Raw genomic sequence first — 18,752 nt, 5'->3', positions numbered from 1 at the left:
ATGGCACCTTCTTATCCAACCTAAGGGGCCAGAACTTCAGCTAGCACCATTGGCATTGGCGGTGCCGATTTACTCCAGCTGAGGATCTGGCCCAATGCCTCTGTCCATTGTGTGGCTTCAAGTCACATCTGTGTCAAACAAGTTATTACTGATGATAGCACTGTTAAGAGAGAGGAAGGCCCTCTTAGCAGTGCAAAGAGACAGCAGATTGCACTGGATTCTGCCTAAAGCTTGGTCGGCAAAGTTATTAATGAAGTTGTAGGCTGAGATTGTCAAAACTGCCTAAAGGATTTGGACATTTAATTCCCATTAAAATGAATGGAAATTAGGTGTCTAAATCTTTTTAGTGGCTTTTTAAATTTCAGCCCTGATGACAATTCTTTATTAGCGTATGATGGTGCGAGAGGCAGAGAGAACACAGGGCCCAGGCTGGTGGCGAAAGAAGCAGCAGCACAAGAATCTGAGATCATCATTTTAACTGAGTCACTTTTCTGACTACGATAGTCTGAATTTTCATTTAGATTAAGGCCCTTTTACACAGCTCTGGCCCTGTAAAGGAGCTTTCTTTACACTGCCAGAGTGGTGTAAATTGACCTTAATATACATGAGGATCAGGCTAAATCACTCTAAAGCCAGCTGTTCCTTTAGCATAGTATCTGTCTCCATATTAATTGATAGGCAGTCTGTGCCCTGTGATTTATAATAAAAGGGAATGAGGGGGCTCTGAACAAATCCAAAGAAGAGCTATTGATTTGCAAATAGTTTAAAAGAACATTCTGGGGTCACAAGATGACCCCTTTCAGCTCTGACATTTTATATCAGGGAGAATCCTATTGAGTGGGGAGTTTTCACCCTAAACAGTGTTTTGTCTTGTTTCATAAATAAGTTGAATAGCTTAATCGACTGACACTCACCACACTTTCTCAGCTTCCTCGGACTCAGAAGTACACTGCTGTTTCCTGCCATAAATAAGCTGAACTTTTAATCAGCTGCCAGGGACAAAAAGGAACTGAAAATTTTTCATACAAGTGCTGCAATCTGGCCGATGAGTAACTGTGAATAGCAGGTATTTGATATCACCAGGTATTAATTTTCTTCCTGTGGTACCAATAGCCATTTCTGACCAGGATGATCCCAAAACAACACATACCCAAGGGAGCTTACAGGGATGAAGAGACCAGTTTGGTCCAGCAGATGGTTCTCAAATGGATAGTGTTAGAGATGCAGGGTGTGATGCACACAAATAAAATGAATGTTCTGCTGAGCCATCTCACTGACTAACTAGGGAATGACACCGCTATAAAGGAGAAGATTTGGGAGTATCACTTCAAAAAGGATTCTGATAAGATCTAATGTAAATTCGGGGTCACTCCATTGGCTTTGTTGGAACAGCGTACAGATGAGCACCAGGGGGACTGAGCAGGGGCGCTGGAACAATTTGTATAGTGGGTGTGCTGAGAGCTATTGAACCAGACCATAAACCGTGTATATGATGGAAACCACTTCAAGCCAGGGGGTGCTGCAGCACCACCTGCACCTCTAGTTCCAGCACCTATGGAACTGAGATCAGAATTTAGCTTGTATTTGTAAACAATTTCCATGGCTAGAGAAAGTGAGCATGTGTGCACTGGCTACTGAACTTTTTTTTTTTTTTAAATCAATGAGTAAGAGGAATGATTTGCCTGAGAGAAGAGCAGCTGAGAAACCTCTGTTAACCCCTCAAGTGCTACTCTCATGGCATGGCCAAGGTCATGCTTTATGTAGACAATGCCCTAGGAGGCTGAAAAGTTAAAGAGGTTAAGCACAACTGTCACTTATTCTTGTTCCAGTTTCTGCTTCCCTCTCTCTCAGCAGAAAGAGGTTTGAAGAGACAAACAGATCCCCCATTCATTTATAAATCTAAGCCACAGCTCAGCAGAGTGGTCTAGTGGTTAGAACAGGTGAATGGAAGTCAAAGCACCTGGATTATCTTCTCAGCTCTTCCACTGACTTGCTATGAGATCTTTTATATATCTACAGTAGAATATGGTTGTTTTTCTTCCAAAGCAAAAGAAAGCAGTTACATTTGTTTTTGGCTTTGATTCAGTCTCCCTCAAAAGAAATCTCTCCAAAGATGACCACCATATGCCTACTCATCTGTAATTAATAAACATTTGGAAGGACACTTTCCCATTCACTATATAAAATTATAGATGATCCCTTATTCCCGAGACATTTGCAAGCCTTGTCTTGTCAGAATTGAATTTACTACAGCTGATTACCCTGAGAATGCACTGACCTTCTTAGCTCCTGCTGTGGGATTTTTTCCCCTCACGGCAGATAATATGGGGAGCAGAAATTGGGGACTCAGTGGTGGGATTATGTGATGCTAATGAGACAAAGCTTATTGTTGATGTTAACAGCTATTACCAAAAAAAAGTACATTATTCAGGACTGACAGACATCAGTTCATTATACCAGGAAAGAAAGAATACATTTTGACAGTAGTAGCATCTATTTAAAATCTGGATCACATCTGGGGTATCTCTGATGCAGAGCATATCTGATCAATCAGAATTATGGCTGTTCAGTTCCCAGACAAGTTAGAAGAAATTCATTATACTTTTGAAGTCTGCTCCTCTTTGGTCTGTTGCAAAATTAATAAGATTTTGTCACGGGATCTATTTTACTATTGGAAAAAAGTATGATAATTAAAATAACTAGCAGCCTTCATATCTGAAGACATGAATAACTCTGAAATACTGGACGTTTGCATACTGTGCTCATGTTATATGCCTCAGCCATTAATTATTTTCTAGTTGATAAAATAAGTAACCTAGGATCATATCCCAACTCCCACTAACTTCCATGAGGATTTCATTTTTGGATTATGGTTATTGGTTCATATCTGTATTGTGATGGGGACTAAAGGCCCCAGTCAGGGACTGAAGCCCGATGGTGGTAGGTACTGTCCATACATTTAACAAAAAAGACTTTCTCTACCCCAGAGAGCGTACAGTCTAAAACTCCGATCCAGCAAACATCCTAAGCCTGCTTAAAGTCAACGGCAACACATTGCTTAACATTTAATGTGTGCATAAATATTTGCAGGACTGGGGCCTAAGTAATCTACTGCAAGATCTGCTCCCAAGTTTATAGCAGAAGATGTGTTTATAATTTGCCATCCAGATGTAGCAAGAGCTCGTGTAGTGTGAACAATAATGGTTCCAGAACCTTGGGTGCCAGGACAAGACAGCAAACCTGCCCATACATTTGCAATGCTGTTTATTTCCAGCATCTCAATCCCCATTTGTACATCCATGTGGCCTGACCATGCCACCAATAATCAGCCTTACATAAACATGAGTAAAGGAAATTTAGACTGAAGACCAGTAATTGTTTCCTTATATGGTGAGAGCCACCACAGCCTATGGTAAGTTGCTCCAAAGGTTATCCTCACTGTTAAAAATTTGCACCTTATCTCTAGTTTGAAGTTGTCTAGCTTCCACTTCCAGCCATTGGACCTCAGCAGTAGAGCTGGGCAGAGAACAGAAATCCTCTGTGAAACCGAATTATAACTTTTCAAAATCTGGTTTCATTCTGATTCAGAATGAAAACCAAACATTTCAAGGGAGGTTGTGGAATCCCCATCATTGTAGGTTTTTTAAGAACAGGTTAGACAAACACCTATCAGGGTTGATAATGAAATTAATAGGCAACAGATTTAAAACAAACCTAAGCAAGTACTTCTTCACACAGTGCACAGTCAGTCTATGGAACTCATTGGCAGGGGATGCTGGGAAAGCCAAAGGTACAACTGGGTTCAAAAGAGAAGTAGATAAGTTCATGGCCATTAGCCAAGATGGTCAGGGATGCAACCCCATGCTCTGGGTGAACCTAAGCCTCTGACTGTCAGAAGCTGGGAATGGACAACATAATCGCCCTGTTCTGTTCATTCCCTCTGAGACACTTGGCATTGGCCACTATCAGAAGACAGAGTCCTGGGCTAGATGGACCCTTGGCCTGACTCAGTATGGCCATTCTTATGTTCTTACAGCCCTATAGTTCTATGATTCTATAAAGAAGAGATTTAAGTAGGCAACATGGAGGAAAAGAACCAAGAGAAGTCCCCAGAAACAGATAAGTACTTTATATGAATGGGGGGATGGAGTATAGGCGTTGCAATGGGAACAGGAGAACAAGTTCAGGGACATCCCTAAATCAGTCTTTACCATAACTGCCTCTGGCTTCCCAGGCTTCCTCCTGGCTCAGGACCCACTGGCTCCAGGCCTCTCAGGCTTCTCTTAGCCTTTAGCCCAGGAGAGGAAATACCCACCTACCTCTCATCTGGGTCTCCACCCTGGCTCTCCTTCTCACTGCCCTGTGCTCCTTCCTTTATGAAGACCCAGCTCCTTCCAATCTGGGAGTGATCACCATTACTGGTTAATACCTCTCCCACCACCAGTGCCACCCAATGGCCTAATTGGGCTCAAGCTCCTGTTAACCCATGGTTGACCATGATGGGGTTTATACCACCCATCACACTCCCGCACAAAGCTATCAGATGGAGCCCTGGGGGGAGTGCAGTCAGTAACTATGAGCTGTATTGAATTCCCTCACCCTGTCGCGCTCACCGCGCACACTCGAGGTTGCAAATCAGACTAGTGTGAAAGAGCTGAGTTCAGTGGGGTAAAACCCCTTCTCCCCAAGTCCAGCAGAATAACACTTGGAGGCTTCTCACTGGGACTAGTTGCCATGTTGAATCTGGACAGCAGTGTTCACCCTCTGGCAACTGTCCAATTTGTGCCTACAGGTTGCCTGTAAGGGGGGAAGAGGGCATAACTCTTATGCAGGATAGACAGCAGTGCCCAGTCACTCGGCACAAACAGCAGGGGAACAGTAACATTGTGCACTACAAAGGACTTAGCCTTGTGTTATCTAGGTCACAAAAGTGAAGCAAAAGCTTGTGTTTCCAATGGCACCTTGGCTTCATGTACTGAGATGGAAAGGAATGAAGGGGGAGAATCCCAAAGACATTTCACCCCTGAGAGGGAACTCAACATGCAATTTCATAAACATCTCCATGCTCCATCCTCCCCCTGGGTTTGTGCCCAGCAACTTTGTGGGAAGGGAACATAGATCTCCTTGATCTTGCAGACCATCCTGGCTTAACCCCCGCTTCTGGGAAGGCTGAGATGGGAAATGCTGAAGCTCTGCAGAATGTCACACATTGGGGCACTGCAGATTTATCCTATTGCTGAATGTAGTTGCATAGAATAGAAAATGCACTGTTTGCAACGTTGCCAACTCCATGGGTTCAAACACCAGGAGTCAGATCCCCTCCATATCGTGTGTCTAGTTTAGAAATCAACAGATTACAAATCTGTACAAATCAGACTGTTGTTCTTCTACCTTTCAGCTTTTCAGGAGATCAGTCAGGGAACTACAGGTTTCTGCCTACAGCTTTTTCAGTTGGGCAGGTGGTGAATTCCCAAGCAAGTTCTGTGCCAGCAGAGTTCCCAGATGGCTGGACATGAAAAGTTTCAAAGTCCCAGCAAGTACATTGGAAATCCATGTTGACCTCCTGGTCCCTTGGCTTACCCTGTACGGGTGGAGGAAGGGCTCTCCATATGACTAGAGACCATTACATTTTCAGGGTGATCTGGAGCAAGTGGAGGCCTGGGCCAGAATCTGCTAGTCATGGAGGGATGGTATGCAAAAGGCAGGACTACTCTGGATATCCAGAGATCATTACATCTCCAGGACACAATGGAGCATATAAAGACAAGAACTGGTGTCCACTGGCCCCAGGCAGATGGTGCATGAAAGGCAGGACCACTCTGGGCATCTTGTGGCCCTTAACCCATTTCAAAATCTCCAGAGGGGCTATTTGAAGTTCCACACTTATCTGATGGTTCCCTGGGCAGGCCTGGATAGATTGTTGGAATCTGGTAACATTTCAAAGTGCCCAGTCATCTGCTGTACCCCATTTGCTGCCATTTGGGGGTTCTAGAGGCTGCAGGTATCTGAGAAAGTTCCCTAAGACCCCCAGAAAGAAGTAAAAGTCCTAATGTTTCCATAGAGGAACTAATTCTACAGATGTTTTCAGAGATTATTTGAATGAGGAATGTGGGAAGGGAGATAGGACCAAGCGGAGGGTAGAAAAGGGGGCCAGGAGGGGGAACGACTATAGACTAGGGCAAAAGGGGAGAGACAGATTGGATAAGCCTCCAGGAGGGGGGAACTGGGGCTGACTGGGCAAGGAGACTGGGACTAGGATGAGAAGTCTGAGAAGTGGAGATTATGGCTGGGTAGGTGAGACATAGCCATGCCCAGACATGCCCTGGCTAGCATATTACCCCTCTGTCCAACCATGGTCTCAATATCTCACCAAAGAGGGGCATGTGCGGCCTTTGCCAAAAGCTAAGAACTAGCTGATTGCAATGGCTATTGCCAGAGATAAATTTAGAGTTATGTAATGTGGGATATTGTGTTCCAAAACAGATTGGAAGTGAAACTGGTTACCTGAAGTGGTGGAGTTTCAGAGCTGACTCAATGAACACTGAGAACAATCGAAATCCATGGACCCAGCCTAAGCCCCATGTTTACTGTCTGAACCAGATGTAGGCTTGAGTGCTTACAAAGACAAAAGAACCCCAAGAGAAGTCTCTGAACAGGACACTTCCCTCCACCCCCGGGGCTAAGAGACAATAGTTTATAACTGTATAAAAGAAGAACGGGTACAAGACGTTATCCATTATGGTGGAGACATTCTGCCAAGGGGAGTGAAAGGTGGATCTCAGCTTTCTGGGCTGGACAAACACTGTAAGGACTGACCATTGGCTGAGAAATACCTTCTTAGACACAAAAGTAATTTGTTAATAAGTATAGGTTGTAGATTGCATTGTACGTTTTTCTTTTGCCTGAAACCTTGTTTCCAAACCCTTAAACTTGCTTTTATTTGAGTCTCTGCCTCAAGCTCTGTTAAATAAACATCAGTTTTGTTTTGCTATAGGCACTTCTAAGTGAGTTGCACTAAGGTGAGTGCCGAACTGAGGAGAAACCAGTGAAGTGGGGTGCACTGTTTCCATGGAGGCAGTGGATCAGTGTATAGTGTGGTTGTCCAGAAGATAAAGGACTGGGCACATGAGTGTAAAAAAGTGGGGTGTGTAAATTGCTAGGCTGCAGAGGGAAAAGCAGGGCTTGTGGAGCCCAGAGCAGAGCACTTGTGTTGCCAGCAACTGGTAGTTAGGGAGAGTTCCCTGGTTGCACATGCAAGGTTCCCTCCTGCTGTGAGCAGGTGGTAGCGATTCATGCCGGACACCTCGGTTAACCCCAAAAAGTGTCACAAGAGGCAAGGAGAAGACTGGGACAAGGAGCCAGGGGTGGGAAAGAGCAAAGGACAGGGACAGGTTGGAAGGGATAGCGCTAAAGGTGTCAAGCTTGGAACGAAGGGTCTGTGACCCCTGGAGAACACTTCCCTCCGGAATCTGGAATTGAACCCAAGATTTCGGAGTCTTTCCATTTCCCAGCTTCCAGCAAATAGCTGTGCAACCAACTGGGCCGGATTTGAACAGTGTGCAATCAATAAGACTTTGGGCCTCACATTGAACAACGAGGACAAAATAAAATATTGAATTTCTGCTCATTCAGTGAGCACCATTCATTCTGGGCACGGAATGAGGAAAAGTAGTATGCAAATGTGATTAAAGACTAGCATAATACATACACACCAGGGGAACACATTAAGGTTGCACAGACAGCCTTAAATCTGGTCTTCCTAACTTTTGAGAGATCGAGATCAAAAGTATCCACTAATTTTGGGTGCCCAATTTGAGACATCTAGGGATGGATTTTTCCAAGTATTTAGCACTGTCTAGCACATGATACGTTCCAAGCACAGCTCCCATTGATTTCAGTTGCACCTGTGAGCATTCAGCACTTCTGCAAATCAAATCCCAGGATTTAAAGTCAGGCACCCAGAAAATGGGAAACACAAATTAGTGACCAGCTATGAAAAGTTTGGTTTAAGTGACTTACCCAGCACCACATAGGAACTTTGTGGCAGAGGCAGGATTAGAATCCAATTCTCTGGATCCAATTCTCTTGGATCCAATTAGAATCCAATTCAACAGCCTTGACCATGAGACCATCCTTTCTCTTCCTGAAATCCCCGTGTATACCTTCCTTCATTTTCAACAAATGAGGCAGGGGTCTTGTGGAAAAAATAATATGTGATCATCTAATTAAAGACTGTATCATAATGCATACACACAAGAGGCGGGTGGATTAAAGTTGCACAGACAACCTTAATTCTGGCATTTCCTAACTGCTGAGTGCTTCACCTTAACGTTCTTTTAATATAGTTTTTGTGTGTATTCCTATACAGGTTCTTTTACATTCTCACCACCGTAGCATCTGGGCATATTCTGGTAGTGTTTTAAATAATGTGATTAACATCTGTCACATGTGATTCGTGCTCTTTCTCTCATTCTCTCCCTAGGGGAGAATTGTGTGTGCAGTGTAGTGTTTTGTTTTTGTAGCATTTGGGGTTTGGGGGTGGGGAGCTGGATATTTTAAATGTATACATTGTGTTCAGGTGAGTCCAACAGAGTTCAGCTGGGAATGGTAGGATAAAAGTGAGTAAAAGAATATGGTCCTTAGCATCCTGGGGGAAAGTGAGTAATGGTGATGTCTGTCTGACTATTTCTTTAGTCTTCCAAGAGAAGGGGCAGAAGCCCCATCACATCTAAAATGCAAACAGTCTAAGTAATTAATAATCACTTGGAGTCTCTAATTCAAGACTGTATGTCTTTTTAAAAAGATGTCCTAGTTGAACAAGAAGTTATTGGGTATGATTAGGGCCCTACCAAATTCATCGCCGCGAAAAACACGTCACGGACCATGAAATCTGATCTCTCCCATGAAATCTGGCTATTGTAGGAGAGGGGCAGGGCTGGAGGCACCACAGCTGGAGGCTCCTACCATGTGCTGGGCTCCAGCTGCTAGTCCTGGCCCCGGGCTGGGGAGGGACAGGACTTCCTCTTCCCCTGCAGGGACTGCTCCTGGAGCTAGGTCAGACCCACCTCTGGGAATCTCCCCCTGCTTCAGGAAGCTCCACAGCTGCCGGCTGCAAGCCCAGCTCTGAAGGTAGAGCAGAAGGGAGGGTGGCTCTCAGCCCCTGACCCAAGTGGAGAGGCTGCGGCCCCAGCTGTCAGCCTCTGACCTGGGCGGAGAAGCTGCCGGGAAAACCCGGATGTAGAGTAACCCACCCTCCATATCCTGAGATCCTCACTTCTGCGCTGCTGTTGGCAGCAGCACTGGCTTTAGAGCTGGGCACCTGGCCAGCAGCTGCTGCTCTCTGGCTATGAAGGACTGAAGGCAGCGCCCTTGCCAGCAGCAGCGCAGAAGTAAGGGTGGGAATACCACAATCCCCCTACAATAGCCTTACAACTCCCCCATGACCGCCTTTTGGGTCAGGACCCGCAGGGTTACAACACTGTGAAATTTCAAATGTAAACATCTGAAACCCTGAAATTGACTATTTTTAAAATCCTGTGACCGTGAAATTGACCAAAATGGACTGTGAATTTGGTAGGGCCCTAAATATGATAGTGTTCAATTACAGAGCAAGGAAGAATAATTCCCTCCATTTCAGGCATCATCTGGTGAAATTCTACGGATACATGCAGGAGGACAGACTAGATGATCATAATTGTCCCTTCAGGCCTTAAAATCTATTAATCTATCTTGCGCTGTCAGGAAGATGGATTAATGTGTCTTTTAAGTCTCTGATTTTATGGTTCTGTGATGTACTAGTGTCTGGTACTTCCAAGCAGACATTTTCAGAGATAATTGGCAGTAAATAGGTCATTTGAAGTAAAAAACCCAACTAAATAAATTTAATAATACTTCCGTGGGAGCAGCTAATTCTGAAATTTCTTCTGACATCCCCCTTCCATTGGCCTTCAGAGGCCTGGGCAAAATTCTAATCTCAGTTATACCAGTGTAAATCTAGACCAACTCCACTGAACGTCAGAGGCAGCAAAGGGAAAGGAAGGTGAATCAATGAGGAGATGATTCCCTTAGATTTGGAAAGGAACTGATGGTCAAAATGGCTTTTCCAAGGACAGTCGCAGTGGGGTGAAAGGGTCAGCGTCAGTAGAGTTTCTCCAGCTTTATACCAGAGCAACTGAGATATGAGTTATGCCAGCAGAGAATGTGGCCTACTATCTCACCGTTAAATTGCAGCAGATAGCGCTGTAACTCTAAGAGCCCCTCAATGCCAACTGGCAGAGAGCCCACCATACTGCAACTTATATCAGGCCTGACACACTCATCCCTCCTGCACCCCCAGCACTCTATTGTCATAATCTGTACCTGAAAGGTGTCATGTAAGGTAAACTGGTGACATACTGGTCCTGAAAATCATTGCATGAGGTATGTATAGGTTGTGTACAGAGTTATATGTGTGTGCTGAAAATATGTTCTTAAAATGTGTTTGGGAGGCAGTGCTTAAACCCAACTTGCCCGAGACAAAAGAATGTGTATTTACCTGTCTGATCTGATGACTTTCATTGTCCTCTGCCAATAATCATATTTACATATGCAGTAAACAAAGCTATCAGGCTAACAAGGAGCAACTCAGTGAGCACGCTGACAGACAGAGCCTGCACACCAGGAATCTTTCCTGACTCTTGAGGCAGAGACAATGGACTTCGGGCAATAGAAGGTGCAAAAAGGCATTTTGGTTATCCATCCCTTAGGGAACAGAGGGAACAGCACCCTTTGATCCTGTGAGCATTTGCCCCCCTGGCTTGGAGGGCTGGAGAGGCTGGTAACTCGCTGTAAGAAAACTGCTTAGGCAAAGACCGTAACTTGCTAAGATTAAGTTTTAGTTGCTAGAAAGGCTGTTTTATTGGTACCCCCACCTGTCTCTTTTTCTCTTGCTTAGTATCACTTAAATCTCTGTTCTTTGGTAATAAACTTATTCTTGTTTTATTACAAAACCATCTCAGTGCTGTGTATTAAAGTGAAGAGTGAGTCTTTGGCTCACCTAACAGACTGATGTGTGCTCCATCTCTTTGGAGACAGTAAACCTAATAATTTCTGTGAGTGTCCAGTGAGCAGGACTGGACACTGCAGGGAGACATCTCTGAGGAACTCAGGAACTGGGGTCACTGATTGTTAATTGCAAAGGAAAGTTTAGATTGGCAGAGTCTTCAAGACTTTGCTGGCAAGGCAGACAGGCTGGGGTGTCAGGGAACTGACACACAGCTTAACAGCAACACAGCATTCCCTCTTGCTAAGGCAGAGAGGTAACACAGTGGCTCACAGTTCTGGGTGTCCTGAGCAGAATGTCACAATCCCGCTACTTATCTCAAAAGGTAAATATCAGATTTCATGCAATGCAATTGCTGGGCTTACATTCCTAGAATAACAATTACCAAGACAAATTCATTAATAAGTCATTAGTGTGCATAGCTGCTGCCAATTAATTTGCTGGTGGTATCATTGATGCTCATTGTAAATATTCAAAATTACTGGTATCAATTTATGTCCAGAGCACATTAATCAAAACCAACTGATACGTTCTACTGATTCATATTCACACTGATTAGAACCAAGGCTAGGATCTGTGATTTCTTTGGTATGCATCTTATTGGTGACAATAAGAGAATACATAAATGCATGCATCAAGGGCTTCATCATATCACGGTTAAATACTAAATGCACTAAAACACGGATAATACTTAACTTCATCAGACACCCAGACATGCTTATGAACAAGTCATTTTCACAGTTAACCAAGTCTGCAGCAAAGATCTGAAGCCAGTGATTAACTCAATGGGAGACAGAAACCATTGGGAGAGCCATTATGGTATAAGAAAACTAGAGGTGATAGTGGGCAGCAAATTAGACATGAGTTTGCTAATGAGATATGGCAGCAAAAAAGGACAAAGGCTGCACGCACAGAGGTTTTATGCCATGCAGCAGGGAGGTAACAGCTCCTCGTGTAACCATCACCCCTGTGGAGTCTCTGAAGTGCCATGGTACCAATCTTTCTCTGACCTCCCCAATCTTTGGGAAACTGTCCCAATTTGCCCTCCCACTTCCTGCACCCACTGTGGTCCTCTCAAGGTAATTCAGACACAGCCTGCTTCTGGGACCCATTCCTGCCATGGAACCTTCCCTCCTGGTGACCCATTTCCCTCCTGAGCAGGAGGAAAAGAGCAGCAGCAGATTCATCAGACTCTACGTGCCTCTGGTGTGGCCACACCTGGAATCTTGCATTAAGCTCTGGTGACTAAATAGCTTCTGTCCACCTCAGACATCTAGACTTGTCATCTTAACCTCATCTCCTCAGCTCTCTCAAACCCTCTCACTTCCTCTTTCATTTCCATAACACTGCTGCTAAATTTAAGCTAAATCTGCTCCTCTTCATTTCGCACACTTGAGTCTGCTATACTCTTCCCAGTCACATACGGTAATCTGAAACCAGAACACACACTGGTCCGTTCTTTGCAGTTCCATCACCCACTGACCACACACCCTTCAGTAATATCCTCCATGATCTCACAGCAGGTGCAGCTAGAGAGCTCTAACCATGCACATGCAAATAAAATGTCTGATAAACACTACAAGCCTACCAGTGTCCCACACTCAACGTTCCCAGTATATTAAGAACAGTGTGCTGTACTGTATATATGACCACCATTACAGTCAGCTTTTGCCAAGTGTTTCCTCCCAGCGCTACATGTAGCCTCACTACAGTATAATTTGGGATAAGGTTCAGACTTCTGAGTCAGCAGCTGCTTGTGCTCTAGAGGGTATGTGAACTCTGCGGGATAGGCCCAGTGCTTGATCTGCTTACAGTAACATGTCGGCAGTACAGCAGGGAAAGGTGACCATACCCGCCTTGATAGTTCTCTACAGCTCTGCTAATCATAGGGCCCTGGGCCGACAAAAATACACGGACTTCTGGGCTGTTGCTCAAGCCTACACGCCGCCTTCAGCACCATGCACATGTAGGGTGCTGTATAAATAAGGCTGCACATGTTGTGCCCCAGAGAAAATTGTGGAAAGGAGGCAAAGCTTAAGGCCTCTGAGGGTGTTGGTGTAAGAGCCAGGATTAGAAAGCAGCAGCACCTTGCTTCTCCCGCTCTTCTCAGGGTCCCAGAGAGCATGCCGCTCTCTGTGCGCTGTATATGGCTGTGAACATTCATGCTGTTAACTCCCAAGTGCCATACAGGATTCCCTGCAGTAGCTACAGAAATCAATTAGAAAGTGCCAGTGTAAGAAGAGATGCCACCAATTAGATAAGCCTGTAAGGGGAACTCCCAGGAAAATTCCATCCCACTATAAACTACTGTATCTGATCAGTGGTGCAGCTTCTGTCCTCACTTAAATGTAACTGAAGAATCTGTTTCACTCCTAACTCCTCCACTCCACTGATTTCAATACTCTTTCAGTAAATAGCACCTTACTCCACTGCCTGTATGGGGGCTACGTGTGGAGAAAGGTGCTACCAGTCTGAGCAACAGGATCAGAACTAGACTCAATTTTTTTTTCTGTGATTAGCATTTATTGTTATTGGTGTTACAGTAGCACCTAAAAACCCCAACCATGTTTGAGATTCCATTGCACAAGGCACTGCGCAAACAGAGAGAGAGAGGCAGTCGCTGCCCTGAAGAGCTCACAGTCTAAATAGAGAAAACAGGTGGAGGGAACTGGGGCCCAGATTTAACTACCCTTACACATACTAAATAGTACCCTACTCCTTGAATTCAATGGAACAACTGAAGGAGTAAGGTGCTACCCAGGGAAATAAAGGGTAGTAGAAACTGCCCCTGTATTGAGGCTTATCATTTACCTTGGTCCTCAGCCTTGACCCCTTTTTGCAGTTGGATGTTCTAGGAATGTCAGACGAAATGGCTCAGAATACCCATCCTACATTCATCACTCAAGATAGTTTTAAATAATTCCATTCCTTCAGCAATATGCAGCATTTAGCCAATTGGATTGCTCTGCCTGTCTTAAAGAGGATGAAGTCAGCATTTAAGTAGATCATTGATAAAAATAGAAAATCATAAAATCCCAAGAGCTATTTTGGTCAAACCTCTGACTTTAAATGGAGTGGGTGCTAGAAGAGATCACTGGCTCCATTACAAGTAAAAGCCCCATTTAGAGCAGATAGATGAGCTGACTCAAAGAGCTTAGTTTCCGTTTTAACATGGAGCTTTATTAATCTTCTTTTACAGTAAATACTCTCAACAAGGTCTAAAATGCCTGATCATGTGTGAATATCCCAAAGCTGCTTACGAGATAATCAATTAACCCCGACCCTCCCTGTCTTCTCCCTGTTCTGAGAATAAAACCATTGATGCGCACAGATATAGACAGAGTTAATCAGAATACAAACACCTGTGTATGAAAATGCAGCCACAGAACACATTTTGTATCACAAAGCTAGTGTCAATTTAGTGGAAGTGTGTTAACAGTGATTTGGATTACAGAATCGTGCCTCTGAAACATGTCTGTATCAGTATGTATTATAGCCCCTCCCCCCAGAGTACTTGAGCCACAGAAATGATTTATTTTTCCCCACAACATCCCGGGGAGGTAGGGAAGTATTATTATCTCCCCTTTACAGGTGAGCAGCTGAATTCACAGCTAGATTCAGCCCAGTCACCCAGGAAGTCTGAGACACATCCAGGGAGAGAACCCAGATCCCCATGCAGTGCCAAGACCACACAACATGAAAGTGATGAGGAAGTTTTCTAGAATGTCCTCTCTTTGGAGATGTCTCTCCCACAAGAATAAGATTTATGATAGCAGAGGGCTGTTGAATCTAGGCAAGGCATTACATGATCCAGTGCCTGGAAGCTGCAACTAGATAAGTTCAGACTGGAAGTAAGATGCACATTTTTAATAGTGAGGTCTAAGTAACATTACGTACCTAGGGATGAGCTAGATTCTCCAACACTTGAAGTTTTTAACTCAAGACTCGGTGTCTTCCTAAAAGATAAGCGGTAACTCAACCAGACGTTACAAACTTGATTTAAAGTGAAATTCTATGGCCTGTGTTCTGCAGGGTTCAAACTAGATGATCACAGTGTTTTCTTCTGACCTTAAAATCTATGCATTTAGGACAAATAATTGGCTGTCCCCAGAACTTTATATAGATAGTTTTTGCTCTAAACAGTTTGACTTGTGTCAGCATTTAAGTCCTTTTACTTCTGTTGTGGGTCCTGGTAGGCCTCACTGTTCCATACACGCCGCCTTGCAGTACTTTATCTTCAAGAGCATATCTTGCTTGGTAAGATACTGACCTGAGTTTCTTTCTCCAATCACCTTCTTAGCAGACCACAGCAAGTATTGGATCCATAGATGGATTAACACTTGGGGCTCAGGCAGCCAATTGGGTATCAGCTGCAATTGTGCAAAATCCTTCTTGACAGAGCACCTCCCAAATTACCCACAGGATGCATACAAGGTCACAGCTCTTGGGAGAAATGCTAAAAAAAGAATTTCCTAATGCTGCTGTGCTCGTGTCATCCTGGCAAGCCAAGCTCACTCAGGTCAGGTCAGTACTTGCACCACAGAGTTCCTAGCAGCACCTGGGATGCTGGTACAGGTGATTAAGGCTATGTTTATGTCACAGAGGTCATGGAAGTCACGGAATCCCTGACTTCCAGAGACCTCCATGACATTCTCTGCTTCAGCCCCAGGGGCTGCAGGACCCTGCAGCTGACAGGATGCATACAAGGTCACAGCTCTTGGGAGAAATGCTAAAAAAAGAATTTCCTAATGCTGCTGTGCTCGTGTCATCCTGGCAAGCCAAGCTCACTCAGGTCAGGTCAGTACTTGCACCACAGAGTTCCTAGCAGCACCTGGGATGCTGGTACAGGTGATTAAGGCTACGTTTATGTCACAGAGGTCATGGAAGTCACGGAATCCCTGACTTCCAGAGACCTCCATGACATTCTCTGCTTCAGCCCCAGGGGCTGCAGGACCCTGCAGCTGACAGCCAGTGGGGCCCTGGCAGGGTTCCCGCAACAGCAGTGACAAGCGACAGGGGGCCCCCTGCAAAGTTCCAGCCTCAGGTGACAGACTCCTGAGGGGGCCCTCCCCAGGGTTCCAGCGATGGGCAACAGCTTCGCACAGGGGGCAGGGGGACGCCTCAGGTGAGCAGCTGGGGGTGTCCGGTTTTCTCTTTGGGAAATACGGTCACCATGGGCGGAGGGGGAACCCCATAGCTCCCAGCCACCACGGTGGTGGGGGGAAACCATGGCGCTGCAGCAGCAAAAGTCACAGTCAGGTCACGGCTTCCGTGAATTTTTGTTTACTGCCCGTGACCTGTCCATGACTTTTACTAAAAATAACCATGACAAAAATCTTAGCCTTACTAGTGATTTAGTTGATGATGCACTTCTCTGAGAGTCTCTAGTGAACCAATGTCCCATGAGATTAAACCTAAAATTGTAGTCCATGACTTGTAACGGTGTTAACCCAGCTGTCTTGATCGGATTCCTATTCTGCCTACCTCACCTACATTCTCTCTGTTGTCTCAGTTAGAGTATTACCTTCTTTGCCTATACTGTTGTGTGTGATTTAAAATAGTCACTGTGTTTTACCTCCGACGGGGGTATACTGCAGTGGCAGGGTTAGTGATTCCGGTTTATAATCTGAAAAGCCTCTGGGATCTTTTGAGATACAAAGTACTATACAAGTACCAGAAATGGCCCAGAAGACAGCTTTCAGAGCTGGTACAGAAAAGAGTTTGGGGATGACACAGAGTCAGGGCCGGGGTTTGGATTCAGGCTCAGACCCGACGTAGCAGCAGTCTCATGACCAGTCCTTATGAAATTTCAGCTGTTGAGATGAGATGGCCGCTATTTTGAGCTGAAGTCTCTCTGTTCTCGAGAGAATGTGGCCACATGTGGACTGAAGCCAGGAAAGAGTTTGGGCTCTGATCCATTTGGACACTTTCATTCGAATTCGTTACTCCCCCTCCCGGAAATTCAGTGGGAGTCGCCAGCCCTGGGTCTGCCAAGGGGCTGTGAAATTGTCCTCCTGACAGGCTGGAAGTTCTGTCTGTCCGATTTCCATGTTTTTTAATGTGTGAGTGAATTTTAAAATGCAGTAAAGTGTGGGACTGATTGGTTTAAGCTAAACATGGGATGAAGTTCCATTCCCCTGCCTTGTCCATTGCCATACCTGGCCTAACACTCAGTGGGGAATGCCACCACACCGCGGGGTTAGGTGAGAGGCTGTGCACCGTGCAGCATACTCCACTTAGGCTCTAGCTGTGGGCGTGTGTTTGGGGGCATTTGTGAGTGGGGGCATGGGCCAGTGCGTCTGCCTACCACATGAATCCACCCAGGTCCCACGTTGGAGTGATGGGAGCCACTTTTGTAGCTGGAGTACATCATGATCTAGATGCGCAGGCGCCCCACCCCCTTCCTCTATGTTGGAGGGGAAGATCCCATCTCTGCCAGCCCCAGCATGATGTCCCTACAGAAACTATGCAGCCTTTGTACAGGGTGCACAAACGTCACCCACAATGTGAGCAGAGGCCAGTGCCCCTCAGGCCCAACCTGCAGCATTTTGTGCTATTCCATTCCTGGTCTGAGGGGGCCAACACACTTTGAGGGTGTGTGACATGGTCCAATGGGGACTCATCAGGCTAAATTCCCCTCATGTCCCAACTCCAAGCCGTAAGCTCATGTATCCAAAGGTTAGTGCTTTAACCAATGCTAGCAGCACCTAGCCCTCGCCCCATGTTATGCTACAGAGCTAGCAGAGAGCGAGTGTTCTGATTCACAGACACTGGAGTGCTGGAAGAGTAAATGAGGAATCGTTCTATACAAGCTGTGGCTTTCACATCAGCGGACCACATAATGGGACTGTAACAAACGAGTGCTCTTTGAGCAACGCCGGGAACTGTGGGGATCCCAAGTTAATGTAGTTACCATTCGATTATAAATAGTGTCCGTGGGTGGAAGCTCCTGGTTTAATTTTTGTACAAGAACAAAACACTCTGAAAATCTGCCGCCTTTATTCCATGTTCTTCTTTCTATTGCTCCCTGAAAAGCCATGCATGTGGGCGGTGCCCGGTTGCCAGCCCTGGAGAATGAAGTCCTCTCTTCATCCAGGGGGCGAAGTGGGTTGCACATCCCACTCTGTGGCGGATCTACAGAGCATAATCAGCTGCTACTGCTCCCAAGTTCTAGCTAATGGGTTTAGTCCTGTTGCTCAAGCAGTAGGGGGCTTTCTTTTGGAGTTAAAGGTCCTGGTTCTATCCTCACCTGCAGGGCCAGCCTTAGGGAAAATGGCACCCAGGGCACACTTGTATTTTGGTGCCCCTAGCCCCCATTGCCTCCCCAGGCTCCCCACCATCCCCCCATTCCCCCTGCTGCCTCCCCATCGATCCCCACATTGCTCCTGGCTCCTGCTGCTTCCTCAAGCTCCCCACCCCCCTCCTTCATCCCCAGGCCCCACTGCCCCAAGCTCCCTTCCATGGTCTCACAGCCCAGACCTGCCCCACTCCTTGCCTGTTGACCACAGTGTCCCCACCACCACCCCGACCATGACGCCCACCTGCAAGGCAGCCCTGCTCACTTGTAACCACTCAACCAGGGGCCTGTGATAAGTGATAGCTCAAATGGTGCTTTAAACTGCTGGGGAGCTCAGACGCTTGGGGCAAGCTTCCCTGGGCACAGAGACCATGGTCTGCAGAAGACATCCTCTCTACTGAGACTGCCAAAAAA

This window comes from Emys orbicularis, chromosome 5 (genome assembly GCF_028017835.1).
Source record: "Emys orbicularis isolate rEmyOrb1 chromosome 5, rEmyOrb1.hap1, whole genome shotgun sequence".
NCBI lineage: Eukaryota > Metazoa > Chordata > Testudines > Emydidae > Emys > Emys orbicularis.
Note: the sequence above shows the minus strand (reverse complement) of the source record.